At 24.7% G+C, this 12,775-nt stretch overlaps 1 long non-coding RNA gene across 2 annotated transcripts; it reads left to right on the plus strand.

Moving 5' to 3' along the window:
* Nucleotides 1–9,400: 9,400 nt before the first annotated feature.
* On the plus strand, nucleotides 9,401–10,955 carry LOC126552162 (uncharacterized). Of its 2 annotated transcripts, none has more exons than XR_007605999.1 (3): nucleotides 9,401–9,662; nucleotides 9,958–10,050; nucleotides 10,797–10,955. It is a non-coding gene; the product is annotated as an uncharacterized LOC126552162 (long non-coding RNA). The 2 variants fall into 2 exon arrangements; XR_007606000.1 differs by lacking the exon at nucleotides 10,797–10,955 and adding an exon at nucleotides 10,179–10,325.
* Nucleotides 10,956–12,775: the final 1,820 nt, after the last annotated feature.

Raw genomic sequence — 12,775 nt, forward strand, 5'->3', positions numbered from 1 at the left:
TTATTTAAATGTTATAGTTTATAAGCCTGTTCTCCAATCCTAAAATATTAACTAATTTATTTTTCTGTTTAAAAATCAATTTTAACAGTTATTTAAATAAATAAAAAATGTATTTTTCATTTAATCATTTATTTACAACCTATTCTCCGTGTGTGTAATTATATTTTACTCGTGTGCGGAAAGGGAGGAAGCAAATTAGACACCTGAACATGAATTACAAGTTATAGCAATAGTTATAGTTATAGTTATCGTTCTGTGGTTATAGTAACATATTATGTTTTTGTTTGTTAAATGCTGAGGAAGTCTATTGGCCGTTTACAGTTTAGTCACCGTCTTGTTACGATGTTATTTTCTTTTAGAACTATTTTGAGTTTGTTTGCATTATTATTAGCTTTTTTAAATTGTGTAAAAGCCACGTTGGTGTTCATTCTGTTTTAATATATTTAAGTATGGAGAAACATTTTAATTTTATCAGTAGCGTACGCAGAATTCGTTTATTAAGGTGGGAGTTACCATTTATATATATAATGTTATTAATGTAATATTCCATTATAGAAGAAATTATTATACATGTTTTACTTATTTTTAGATTAAACTTCTAAACCCTTAACCCCCCCCCCATCGGTACACCACTGAATTTTATCAATAACAAATTATATATATATGAATGTAGATATATAGGTACCAATCAAATAAATTTTATTATAATACCAAAAATATAATACGATGTATTTTATAGATTTTTTGAAACACCATAATATAAAGTATAAAACAACTGTATATATTTATAAAGTTAACTATTTAAGTTCGTAAATATAATACCCTGGAAGTGTCAGAGGACTATAAAATGGTTAAGTAACGAATTTCCCCAATCCAAACTAAACAATCGATTAACAATAATTAATCAATGATTATATATCATAATCATATACAACGGTTGTACATTTATAAAAATAGGTTAAAGTGCAATAACACAATTGATATCGCATCGAAGGGTTTTTATTGTTATTATACTTAGTATACCTCTATGTACGATATGCTAATAATTGGTTAAATTTAACATTGATCTTAAGTTATGATGACCATCCTTTTATCGTTAATCAGGACCGTGAATGATAGAGATGTATAAATTAATGTAGGTATTTTGAGTATCTAGATTCCAAATAATAATATAATCAAACACATCATGCGTCATCATAAATCATAAGTCATTAACAAGACTTCCAGTATGTATATTGCATATTATGTTGTGTATACATAGTCAGTCAATTCCGGTACGTACACTATAATGTTCCCAGAATAATATTATTATGTGATAATGTGATATATATGTATTCATGAGTTATGACTCAACTAGAGTTGAGCACAGGTAAATTTTTATTTTATTTTTAAAACGAGGGTAAAGACTCAAATAAACTTTAAAAGCTATACTCTAAACTATAGATGACATAGACACTAGTTAATAAATATAATAGTAAATAAAAAGTAGCCACCTATTGATATTTCGTAAATAACGTTGTTTCACTATTTTATTCATTGATCTACCATAAACAAAAAATTTAATTATTTAAACTTTCTTTTGTCATACTTACTTGCTTACCTACTAAATAGTAAATTATTAGTAATTTTTTTTTTCAAATAAATTTATAATTGTTGAAATTTCGTATTTTCCATTTGATTGTAACTCATAAGTCATAATAATAGATATTATGTGTATAATTTAATATATTTAAGTGTAAGTTAGTGACTACAATTTAAACGACTAGTCCCCTTAAATGCTACATTACATGTATATTAAATGTAGTTTGACTAAATTATATAGGTTAATTCAAGCGGAAATATACGAACTATTATTGTTATTATACAACTATTACTACTATACTATCGTAACACGTAATCATAATGTATAATCGTACATATTTATTTCATTTAAATAGATACATTATATAAACCAATTGAAAAAATTAGAATAATAAAATCTATATTCATATTCCATACATTTATTGCGCTTGGATTAAATAATTAATAAATGTATTTAATAAATAATATAGGTATAGTTAAAGTTAAATATAAGAAAAATTTTAAAATTTAATGATATTTTATAAATACGTTTTTTTTTATTATAATTTTATTATAACCTATAGGTATTAGGTATAATATATACTTATCACATCATAATTTATTTATTTGATACCTATAGTTGTATAATATTTAAAAATGTATAAAATGTTGTAAAATATTTAACTACTAACCTGTAAATCTATAGATGTTTATCATACTAGTAAATAATATATTAGCCAACAATTCACATTTCACCCGACCAAAATCTCTGTGTACCTTTTCAATTGGTAATAATAATAGATGACAATTTTTTCTTATACTTTGTTTAACTGGTGTTGGTGTTGAAGAATTTTGACAATAACAAATATAGAATTATATATTTATTTATTTTATTCGTTAAGTCATTTCAACTATAGCTTACAATACAGTCCATAAGGTACAGGTACTTGTATTAATTGGAAATTACGATTTATATTTTATAATAACATAGCTGTTCAAATACGTTTGAAAAACAACAAAACCATCATAGGTACAGTATTCATAAGGTATAAAATATTTTAAACAACAGTATACAGCACTATACAAGTAAACATTGTAAAATAGTGTAGGTACACGAATTATCTACATACATATAGGCTTACAACTAACAGCTGCTGCCTGCAGGTGCAGTATGCTGTCCTAAATCTTATGTTTAAGTATCCCCTCGCTGTATCTTTAGTATTTACCGACAATTGTTAGTAAGTAAAACTATACTAATATCTGATAAAATATGTCAAGCTGTAAAGTTGAAAATATGAAATATAAGATAATATATCATTAAGTGTGTCACTAGTCGGTTGCAGTGTTCAAATTTGAAAGCAATGATAAAACGTCGAATCCAGAAACTTACAGATGATCACAAATTACTATGTAAACTACATAAAATTATAAGCTCTCATAAGTCTAAAACGATTTTATACATTTAAATGATCATACAAATAATTATACACAAAAAATTTTCAAAACTAACTAATTATAAATTATATAATAGATTTGTATATGATTAAAATCTAACAATATTTACTGTAAGTTCATTAGTTTATTAACACGGTGTGAGTAAGAACCTATTCGATCTATTTCTCCTCGCCAATGCCATAAACCTTATTTTATACAAATTATTACTAGTGCAGAATTCAAGAAAAAAATGTCGTTTTAAATAATTCGTCATTCTTGATGAGTGATTTGTGCGTCTTCACAGTACATGCATGTATAAGTATTTCATATTCACGAGAAAATCATTAATGCGAAACTACTCTTGTGATATATGGCTATAAATATTAGACATGGCTCATAATATCAACTATAATATTGAATTTCAAAGGAACTATAAATTAATATTATTATATTGTATTTAAAAAATCATTCGAGAAAATATCTCAGTTTACCTATAATTTGTTTTAATTGGTTTATTCATAGGTGTCTTTTTAGTGCTTGTTAGTTCTCGTATAAACCGTATACCTAGAAGTCAAAACATATTTTCAAAGTATTAATATTTATGTCATTATAAATTGTTAGAATGCGGTAGTATGCCGATATTATATGAAACAAATCTTTAAAAAAAACCATAGTTCAAACTTGTAGGTTTTTATAAATAACGAAAATAATAATTCACATAAATGTGCCAATGCCCAATACTACAAAATTATAATTTATTTAAATACATTATAATATACTTAAGTATAGGTGTATTACTTTATTTTTATTTATAATTGTATATAGATAATATTAAAAACAAAATAGATATGATTAGACCACCATATTTAAAAATTATTGTTATAATGTTCTAATTAAAAACTTTTTAATAAAATCTTTAAATAATAATTACGACTTAATGTTATGCGAATATTTATAAAATACTATAACGGCTTATAATAATTACTTACAAACGATTTCAGTGTAAAAGTAATTTAATGAATAATATTAAATTCAAAATATTTCGTTAACTAGTTGAACCCAAGTCCTCAAAATTTATACTTGAGACTCCGCGACAAACGATCCAGATATAGCACATTAGCATATAAAATTTTCCCATACCTAATATCATAAATTATCATTAGATAGCTACTTACACGTCTACAGCTACCTAATATCTCAGTTTTCCGAAATATTTTATAGTTTTAATTATAATATTCACTCGTATATTTCCATCTCTATTCTTTTGGGAATGATTCACAGTTAATTGATATATTTCTTTGATCATAAAACTCAAATGATTGAGCTTTTAAAAGTTGTTCATATTGGGGCGGAATAATGAAAGCACAATATTAATTAGTGCAGCCATCTATTGGTTGAAAATTGAAGTATATTAAAACTATATTATACATGATATTTTTATTTTTTTATATGAAGTTATAAGATTATAATAATATAATATCATGATTATTTGTTTATTTCTATAACTTTTAACATTAATATTTATTATCTCCAATACTATCAACGTTATGAAAAAAATAATGAATATCATCGTAACCTATTAATAATTTAAATATGTAATATCGTTCAAATTTCAAATATCTATATAAAATCAAATCATACTTACATATATTATAGATTTTTTGGTTTCATTAGAAAAACTAGTAACATAACAAAAACTTATTTAGAATCTTGTATTCAATTTTCATGTCTTTCGACTCACGGAAAAATGTTTTATCAACATTTATAAAAATAAAACAAAAAAGATTTTAAAACTACCTATAATTATCTATTATAAATTATATCCTACTTAAATAATTATTATACAAACATTTAGTAAAGATTTCAAGTATCTATGATTATTCACTTTTTAGTCACCTACGAAAAATATGAAGATACGTTACTTTACAGTAAATAAACAATATCGTATTAAATATAAACTTCAAATGCTCATAAAAAAATAATTTGACTTTCCAGTAGAAATTTGTCAACATTTTGGTTTACTAGTCTACTATTTTAAACTTAGGTAATTCTCATGTTTTGATTCAAAAAGTCAAAACTTAAAGAATTCAAAACACACGCACGCCTAACTGTATGACGGACGATGTGCAAAGTTAATGTATATATTACAGGGACGTACGCAGAAAACAATTTTGGGAAGTGTTTTTGAAAAATAGAACATTTTTTTTCAAATTTATTTGTACTCATCACGTTATAATACACAATAGGTATAATTTTATTTTGTTTATAAATCCTGTTTAAGTTTTTTTTATTTTTATTCAAACTATATGTATATTAATTGTTTTAATTTGTTAGTATTAATTTTTTTATTACAAAAACCAAAGATTTCGAGGGGTGTTTGAACACCCAAAACACCCCCCTGTGTACGTCCCTGGTATATTATTAAATAAATATATGTATTATTATTCCTAATTTATAAAATACTGACCAATACAGTTGATTATTTTGTTCGTTTTTTCAACTCTAGTCGGTTCATCTATCACGTTAAATTATATCTCCAAACGTATATTTTCTAGAGGCTACAACGAACCCTTTCGAAGTCCTGTTGTATATTTTTCATTTGCAGCTGTATCACTTTACTGACGGATTAATTTAAAAATTCATCTTCCGGTGAATTATCCTCACGGACAACGCCACTCATAACTACTGTCGGAAAATAGATGTAGGTCGGTATCTATATTTTATAATGTAATCCTTAAAATTCCCCCTATTGTTTTGTTAATAGGTAGGTACTTGTTATCTTTCGTATCTTATTTAACTGTTTCTTTTATATTTACTTTTTTAACGTAATAGTTTATGATACCGTATACCAGAAAGTATGTCAACACTCAACATTGTTTCAATTCTCTTGGTAAACCCAGAAAATGCCGAAAATGTTAGGTAGGTACATCTGCAGTATACATGATACAGTAGACTAGCTATATTATATCAGACTTTGTCTGAGAAAAAATGAACAAATATAATATAGTTATATTATATTATACCAGCATTCGTTGTATTTAGGTTTGAGTGTTAGTATTTCAGTTTACGGTCAGATCGGCATAAGTATACCTAGATTTATAAAAAATTATTGTAATAACCAAACCCATGGCGTGGTATCAGAGCTAATCTTAAGCAAAATAATTACAACTTTGACATCCCCTTTCAGCCTCTTATGGGTTGAATTTCCGAAAAATGTCATAGGTATTTTGAAATTTTTAATGTCGTAGTTTGGAGTGAATGGGAATGAATTTAACAGTTTTTTATGGTTATATTCATAAATTACTGCTAAAAATTAACTATACATATTTATTATGATACCTTTGACATTATTAAATAAAACGATACTATGAGAAGCTAATTCATGAAAAAAATATTAAACATGGATGACACATAAACCGATAAACTGATATTTCTTAAAAGTCCAAATATTAGTACAATATTAATTACATAATTTGAAATTTCTAAATGATAAATAGTTATACTGGTTCGTTTATTTTCCTCAAAATAAATTTTGTCAAAGTACAATAAATATATTATGTTAACTACGACAAAAATACAAAATATACATTCTATGCAGTATTACGTACTTAGCTGGATATACTTTTAATGCAAAATTCATTTAAGAGCTTTGATCATGCGAAAAGTTTGACTTAGTATACTTTGTTATATTTTACAAAAATTGCATATCCAAAAAATTTAAGCATTTTTAACTATTGTTATTATTTATTCATATCATACAGTTGCAAATTCATAAGCGCTTCCAAACCTTCGTGGCTTCTAATGTAAATAATATATTTTTAAGTACAAAACTCTTCTCATGATATATCAATATTAGCATTTAATATTTATAATATACTCGCCCTTCAAAATAATTATATCTGATAGGCGTATCTTGATAGCGAATAGACAAATAATATAACATGCTTATTAATATTTAAAAATTTAATACCATGTTTATAATTAATTTTAATTTAATTAAATACACATGAAATGTATCTGCTACAAAGCTACAAAGTGTAGAGTATTATGTAAATAATAGAAATTACATTCTACAATGGCATGCATCGATTAAATGGTTTTAAAATTTTAAAAGTTTTGATAACACCATCAATACTTACATTATAAGCTGATTCTTGTTTAATAAATATTGTCAATTTGTCATTTAAGGGATCTTTTATTCATTGTGCTTCTATGTTTAGTTTAAATACTTACTCTCATAACTAAATTTAAAATAAAATATCATATTTGAAAAGTGATAATAAATTCAAATGATTTAATTTAGTTTATTATACCCAATCTTTTCGTTTTTACATCAGATAATTTTGTAGAGTCATAGATTTCAATGAAATTAACAATGAATTATAATTTGCAATTATTGTACGCATATTTTTTTTATACATACAGTTGTTCTTAGTTCACTACAAAAATGGATATTATAAAAACATATGTTTCTACTTTCAGAATTTTATGACATCCGACATCATTTAATCATTAAAAAGTACAAGTAATGTTAATATTTTGTGTTCGGAAAAGCGAATCGAGTACCGTGTACATTAATTGCCTATACACGACGCCGTGCAATTATGTATATTTTACGATAATACAATAAAAATATTTTATAAAAAATAAAGTTCTGCATGTTTATATTACAGACTTAAAAGTTAAAGGTATTGAGGTTAAAAATGTACCTTTTATAATAAGTTTAAAAATCTTTATTTTATCTACTACCTAAATATTTTTTTTTGTTATCTCAAAAAAAGTGGACAAAAAGATACTTCTGCTGTTCCGTAATTGTCAATTTAATGGGTTTATTAAATTTAAATTTAGTGATATTTCATTCTTACAAAAAACGATTCTGAGCGAAGACGAAAGACAGTAAGTGGCAATGACTTCATATAGCACTCCTAATTTTATTTTTAAGCCTTAACTATAAAAATTGAAGATTTTATAAATTTTCATTACAAAATATTTTGTACATTTTCAAGATTTTTATGAATTGTGTCAAAATTCGAGTTATAGTGCATATGGACTTTTAATAACTTTGGGTAACCATAAAAAAAAATTGCATGAGATCTAATTTTATTACAATTTCAAGTTAAAGCTATGAAAATTTAAAATTTTATATATTTTAACTACAAAATTACCTACCCAAATTTTTGTAACTTCAAATTCTTTTAAATGAAAACTATGTTAATGTATACTTAAAAAATTGTAATTGCTATAATAACTTATGAGGAACCTTGAATTGAATTTTAAGCCTTTTTATTTTTTTGTCAACATTTAAAGAAAAAAATTAAGATAAATTTAAAATTTCAGTATTTATAAATAACTAAAAAGACGTAAAAATGTTAAATAAATTATACCACGATATGTAGGAATAATAGTATAAATATTTGGTGAAGATTTCAAGTATCTAGGTTTAATTATCATTATTTATTACAACAAATATCAAATATCGATTGAAATCATAAATATTTTAACTTCAAAGAGTCATAAAAGATTAGGTAATTGTTTTATTGTATAAAAATAAACCTCAAAAAAATATCTTATATTAAATTTTCAAATCTGAGATACCAAAAAAAAAAAAAAACATTTATAAATTTATAACTATAAAATAAATAGCGAATTTTCGCAATTTTGACAAAATCCTAATATTAAACATTAATATAAATATTATGACTATGTCAAGTTTAACTGGCATTTGAAAAACTTATAAATAACATTATTAACTACGAATTGTATTAAATTTTAAGCTTAGGACAGAGCAAATAGTTTTAATCGAAAATAATTAAAAACAATTTTTTTAAAAAATAAGCAAGTTTCTCATTCTTTAAATATAGCTCAAAAGAAATCAAAATATTTTTAAAATGTTATTATCTACACAAATACTATTGTAAATAGTTTATAAGCTTGATTACAACCCCCAGTACGTCGCCCGTGCTATTGCATACAGGGCCGTTCCGACGGGAAGAGGAGACTACCTCCCCAGATTTTTTGTATTTAAAGTAGTCTTAATATCATAATATCCAACAAACCTAAAATAGAGGGATTAAAAGTAATTTCAATTTCGTAACAATTTAAAATTACAGTCATTTTTCAAATGATTTTACATTTATTTTTGTAATAAGTAATCCAAATTACGGCGATATTTCTATGCTATGTTGTTAGATTTTATTTATTTTTATAATATGATCATATGACAAATGGACAATACTCGTTAGTCATTGCCCAAGGTATTATTACTATTATTACATTATTGATAGTGTATACTGTATTACACAATAAATAGCTTGCAGCTGTAACTTGTTGTCGATGTAATATACAGACCACAGTTGTTATTATTTATAATTTATAAACAAAAACAAAAATAAAACTAATGTTTTATTTGTGATTATTCAATTATTGTAACTGGAAATTGTATTACTCACTAATTCATTATTCCTCTGTGAAAACTGCGAAGACCAATTGCCGACCTGACGTTTTTCGTTTCTATTGTTTATAATTTTAAGTTTATTTTTTTACTCGGAAAAATTTCTTACATAGTTAAGTGCCAGAACAAAAGAAAACGATTAAGCTGGAACGTTTTAACGTGTGGGTCGATTTTTTACAATGATTTTAAAAAGAACATGAAATTAATGTACATCATGGTAAATACGTTATAGTCAAACATTTTGCGCTTCTAATAGTTATAAATTAGGAATTACATAGAATTATGTTTACAACAACAACAAAAAAAAGTTTTGACTAAACAATAATCATTAGGTTAGGTTAGGTTATTTAAGGTCATTGGTTTATTTTAATTGTATTGTTAATAATTTTTTTTAATAATTTATAATTTCTTAAATAAATTAAAACCATATAGCAAGGTACATAATAGATATTTATAATTGTGTTAATGATAATAGTAAAGTAAATTTGATGTACTTTATTTAATTTTTGTAGACATTTAAATCAAAAACACAGACAGTTGAATAAAAGCCATTGCAGCAGGCCATTTCATCATCATTATGTGAAGCTTATATTGATTCTAATCAGGTTATTAAATCTTTTAAATATTTATCTATTTTTAATATATAAATTAAGATATCTTATATACATATTATAAAATATGAAATATATATTTGTTATATGTTGTTGATATATATTGGTGTTTGGTTTATTAGTGTTTTGAAATATCTCTATCTGTGTTAATTCCTGAAATACAAATTCCAATTCAAACACAAGATGTTAAGGTGTCAATAATAATTTTAAATCAAATTTTACTGGTATTAGGTATATTGAACATTGAGATTTTTGATGATTCAGATTAAGAGAACATTGAAGTAACATTAATTATTATTAATTATCAACCAAGGTAATAAATAAATTATAATTGTATTAATCTATTTAAAAGTTTGAAAATGAACCAGATGATCAAATAAAAATATCAAATATAACAGTTGCAAATAATGTCAGTAATTTGGAAATAAATATAAAAACTAATTCTAAAAAATTAAAGAGAATATCAATGTTAGTATTTTATCAAAAATAAATAGAGTGATTCACTATTTCACTAATTAATATACAATTTAAGAGATGTAGATTTTATCTATATAGGTACAAGGTACCTAATATTTGAATAACTGCATTATTGAAGAAAAAATGTATCTAGTGAGCATCTTTTGTGAATTAACCTGTATATAAATTATATAATTTATGATATGTCTATTAAGTAACATTTATCAATTCAAATTATTTCAGTAATAGGTATAATAAAGTATGTCAACATATTTTTTTTTTAGTTTCTTCAATTATCCATTTATCCACAATGGAAGAACCTTATTTATTAAAAAAGAAGAATGACAACATTGACAACTACTAAAGTGATTCAGAAAACAACCTTAATAATAAAAATAAACTATCCCGGATATTGTATGCTGGTCAGTTAGAAAATTTCATCAATGATTTTAATTTATGCAGTATGTTATTAATTATAATCAAAAGTAAAAAGTGATACTAACTTAAATTTATTTTTTTTTATTTTGAAAAGTATACAAGTTATCAGCACAACAAAAGATAAAGTAATACAATTTTTAATAAATTCAAAAAAATAGTTATAGCAAAAATAACATAGTTAAAAATAAAAATAATGCTTTTGGTGATATTATTAGTCATGGTCCTGAAAAACTAGTCCCTGTATGTACATCACCTCAAAGACGATATTTAATTAACTTGGAACTGAATTAGCTTAAACTTTCTAAATTTTCTGTCAACCCTAACATAAACTAATTATAACAAAATGATTTCAATCCGAAATGGTATTGTAAATATCCTTAATTAGAATAAAGTGGAATTACAAATGCAGCTTAGTGCTTTACCTGCATACTATTTCTATAAGAAAATGGTAGACAATCATCAGATTTAGCTTGGATAAGTAAATGAGTAAATCAGTGGCATAAAATAAAAAGTCAAGGTACAAAAAAATTAGGGAAACTTCAACAACGCTTTTCCAGTTTATCTCATCGCAGCATTACAGGACACTTTAAAGATAAACCAGGAAAAAAAAGTAATAAGCAAATTATAACTATTTTAATTGATACAACCCATACATTATCTAGACAGGACTTCCATTTCAAATTCATCCAATACATTGATATTTTAGCTGGTGTAACAAGAAAGTGTATACTTCAAGAAGTACAAAAAGTATATATTTTTTCTGTAATGGCTGATACAACTTCTAACATATCTAATCAAGATCAACATGTGTTTGATATGTTAATGACAATGGTTAAGCCACTGAAATACTTTTAGAAATGTCATAAGTTAGAGATAAAACTGGCCTAGAAACAGCTGAACAGATCATACATATTTTAGAAAAAAATAGTTGAGTCTTTCAATCTTATGATTTTGCTAGCAACATGTCAGGTGCACAAAATGATATACATTGCACAAGCACAACTCTCCAAAATTGTTAGTCACAAAATACCATTTGTTCCTTGTTCCCTGTCAGGCACTTAACATTATATCAGGGGCAGCTTGTTATAAGTATACTAGGAGCGGCTGCTACTGCCCCAAAAATGAGGGAAAAAAAAGTTTAAAATTGAACAGGTTTATTCATAATTCATAACAGAAGATTGATCATTCAAGTAATAAATAATGGTATCTATATCATAAAATGTAAAAGTTAATGAAAAATTTAGCTACAAAAAAACCTAAAAATATTACATTGGTCTTAGTAAATTTAGTTGGTGAGTGGGTGGGTGAGTTGTCTTGAAACTTGCTTCTTGAGTTTTGAAAACTCAAGCCACCACTGCATCATAAATAGTAATATGATTGACATCATAACTTTAGAAGATAAATTTGTTTTTTTTTCTTCGAGCACTAAACTATATGATTTACTTAATATTCACATGAGTGAAATTGAAAACACTAGGTTTGAGAAATTTATCAAAAACACGTTAGACGGCTCAGAGTCAATTAAAGCAGTATGGTTTCGTTAGAAGCAATATCGAAATGTTTATAGGAAATTTGCTTATCAATTATGAATTAATGTGTTTAATAGAAATACCAGAACAAAAGCTTTAGAATTCAGAAAAAAACTCTTTCTTTTGATTTTTTGGTAGGTATCATTGTCTTTCATAAAAAATATTATGCACAAATTAAAAATATTAACAGAAATTCATGAAACTAAACATTTAAATCTTGTCAATACAACTCATTTAATTGATACATCAATCAAAAGTTTAGAAGACATAAACTCTGGTACAAACTCCACGAACAA

The sequence above is a fragment of the Aphis gossypii genome, chromosome X (assembly GCF_020184175.1).
Source record: "Aphis gossypii isolate Hap1 chromosome X, ASM2018417v2, whole genome shotgun sequence".
Taxonomy (NCBI): Eukaryota; Metazoa; Arthropoda; class Insecta; order Hemiptera; family Aphididae; genus Aphis; species Aphis gossypii.